General features: G+C 44.5%; 1 protein-coding gene across 1 annotated transcript in view; it reads right to left on the bottom strand.

Moving 5' to 3' along the window:
• Window positions 1-973, bottom strand: part of IL11RA (interleukin 11 receptor subunit alpha) — a 218,634-nt gene extending 217,661 nt beyond the window's left edge. The window contains 1 exon segment of the mRNA XM_053700985.1: window positions 363-973. The gene's annotated coding sequence lies outside the window, so the exon portion shown is untranslated.
• Between the last annotated feature and the right edge of the window lie 2,580 nt (window positions 974-3,553).

Here is a 3,553-nt window from a genome sequence, read left to right as displayed (position 1 = left end):
AATATAATAATAATAATAATAATGATAAAACCTTTCATTGTATTCCCCAGTATAAATGTATTTTGTACTTTTTATAGAAACTGATTTTAAAAGCATATAAGAAGCAAAGGGCTAATCAAGCACTAATAACCTTCAGGAATTTAAATGTAATTGATTATTATTACTGCATATTGCAGCTATTATTAAATTCCATTACAGTATTTGTTTTACCACCTCTATTGGAAGTCTATACCATGAATCAACTACACATTCTGTAAAGAGCTTCCACAAATTACTGCCCTCCAATGTGAGATCATGCCCTCTTGTTCTGTATATATATTGTATTATGTACTATCATGAGAAGAGCAGTAGCTCGCACTTACCTTGACCTGCCCGCGGTATTGCACCCTTCGCTGCTCATCCTAGCGGATCCGTATACCCAAGATTGTCCCAGCTAGGAGCAAACTGCATATATGCTGCGTATTGTAAGTCAGCGACGTGTGCTGGTAACTATATATCCTGCAAGTACAGCCCTAGGCTGGATGTATGTCTGTACCCTATGAAGCTGTTTAGTTAGAGTGTAACCAGTTAGCTTTGTTTGCTAGAGTATCCTGAGTATACCCTGAGATCACTGGGCTAGCTGAGGGTATTGTGCCAAGATAATATTAAATCTTGTGCCCAGGGCCAGCTTTGTCTATCCTGCCTCTGGCTAAGGCTTGTGTTGTGTGTTCTATAAGTGTATCCTGGCTGTGTACTCCTGGGGTGAGTGTCCCAGGCTGTGAATGTACCAGGCTTTGAGTGTCCCAGGCTGTGAGTGTCCCAGGCTGTGAGTGTCCCAGGCTGTGAGTGTCCCAGGCTGTGACTAGCTGTCTGTCCCCGAGTGTGAATGTCCCAGGCTGTGTGTCCAGAGTTAGCTATCAGTGTTAGTACCCAGCCAGCACAAACGCCTGTGTTTCAGGCAAGCACAAACCCCCCTCCCTGCAGCTCTGTAACCTGAGCTAGTATCTGAGGCAGCCAAGAACTGGGGGGCAGGGGGCAAGTATATGCAGGAGACCGCCTCTAACACAGAGAGACACACACACACACAGAGATACACAGAGCTAGAAGACCAGATCTAATACAGAGAGACACACACACACACACAGATACACAGAGCTAGAAGACCAGCTCTAATACAGACACACACACACACAGAGATACACAGAGCTAGGAGACCAGATCTAATACAGAGACACACACACACAGATACACAGAGCTAGAAGACCAGCTCTAATACAGAGACACACACACACACACACACAGATACACAGAGCTAGAAGACCAGCTCTAATACAGAGACACACACACACAGAGATACACAGAGCTAGAAGACCAGCTCTAATACAGAGAGACACACACACACACACAGATACACAGAGCTAGAAGACCAGCTCTAATACAGAGACACACACACACAGAGATACACAGAGCTAGGAGACCAGCTCTAATACAGAGACACACACACACAGAGATACACAGAGCTAGAAGACCAGATCTAATACAGAGAGACACACACACACACAGATACACAGAGCTAGAAGACCAGATCTAATACAGAGACACACACACACACACAGATACACAGAGCTAGAAGACCAGATCTAATACAGAGAGACACACACACACAGATACACAGAGCTAGAAGACCAGATCTAATACAGAGAGACACACACACACACAGATACACAGAGCTAGAAGACCAGATCTAATACAGAGACACACACACACAGAGATACACAGAGCTAGGAGACCAGCTCTAATACAGAGACACACACACACAGAGATACACAGAGCTAGAAGACCAGATCTAATACAGAGAGACACACACACACACAGATACACAGAGCTAGAAGACCAGATCTAATACAGAGACACACACACACACAGATACACAGAGCTAGAAGACCAGCTCTAATACAGAGACACACACACACAGAGATACACAGAGCTAGGAGACCAGCTCTAATACAGAGACACACACACACAGAGATACACAGAGCTAGGAGACCAGATCTAATAAAGAGACACACACACACAGATACACAGAGCTAGGAGACCAGATCTAATACAGAGACACACACACACAGATACACAGAGCTAGGAGACCAGCTCTAATACAGAGACACACACACACAGATACACAGAGCTAGAAGACCAGCTCTAATACAGAGACACACACACACAGAGATACACAGAGCTAGGAGACCAGATCTAATACAGAGAGACACACACACACAGATACACAGAGCTAGGAGACCAGATCTAATACAGAGAGACACACACAGAGATACACAGAGCTAGAAGACCAGATCTAATACAGAGACACACACACAGAGATACACAGAGCTAGAAGACCGCCTCTAATACAGAGAGACACACACACACAGAGATACACAGAGCTAGGAGACCAGATCTAATACAGAGAGACACACACAGAGATACACAGAGCTAGAAGACCAGCTCTAATACAGAGAGACACACACAGACACACACAGATACACAGAGCTAGGAGACCAGATCTAATACAGAGACACACACACACACAGAGATACACAGAGCTAGAAGACCAGATCTAATACAGAGACACACACACACAGATACACAGAGCTAGAAGACCAGATCTAATACAGAGACACACACAGATACACAGAGCTAGGAGACCAGATCTAATACAGAGACACACACACACAGATACACAGAGCTAGAAGACCAGATCTAATACAGAGAGACACACACACAGATACACAGAGCTAGGAGACCAGATCTAATACAGAGAGACACACACAGAGATACACAGAGCTAGGAGACCAGATCTAATACAGAGACACACACACACACAGATACACAGAGCTAGGAGACCAGATCTAATACAGAGACACACACAGATACACAGAGCTAGGAGACCAGATCTAATACAGAGAGACACACACACAGATACACAGAGCTAGGAGACCAGATCTAATACAGAGAGACACACACACAGATACACAGAGCTAGGAGACCAGATCTAATACAGAGAAACACACACAGATACACAGAGCTAAGATACCAGATCTAATACAGAGACACACACACAGATACACAGAGCTAGGAGACCAGATCTAATACAGAGACACACACACAGATACACAGAGCTAGGAGACCAGATCTAATACAGAGAGACACACACAGATACACAGAGCTAGGAGACCAGATCTAATACAGAGACACACACAGATACACAGAGCTAGGAGACCAGATCTAATACAGAGACACACACACAGAGATACACAGAGCTAGGAGACCAGATCTAATACAGAGACACACACAGATACACAGAGCTAGGAGACCAGATCTAATACAGAGAGACACACACAGATACACAGAGCTAGGAGACCAGATCTAATACAGAGACACACACACAGAGATACACAGAGCTAGGAGACCAGATCTAATACAGATACACACACACACAGATACACAGAGCTAGGAGACCAGATCTAATACAGAGAGACACACACAGATACACAGAGCTAGGGGACCAGATCTAATACAG

The sequence above is a fragment of the Bombina bombina genome, chromosome 2 (assembly GCF_027579735.1).
Source record: "Bombina bombina isolate aBomBom1 chromosome 2, aBomBom1.pri, whole genome shotgun sequence".
Taxonomy (NCBI): Eukaryota; Metazoa; Chordata; class Amphibia; order Anura; family Bombinatoridae; genus Bombina; species Bombina bombina.
Note: the sequence above shows the minus strand (reverse complement) of the source record. Positions and strands in the feature narration are given on the sequence as shown.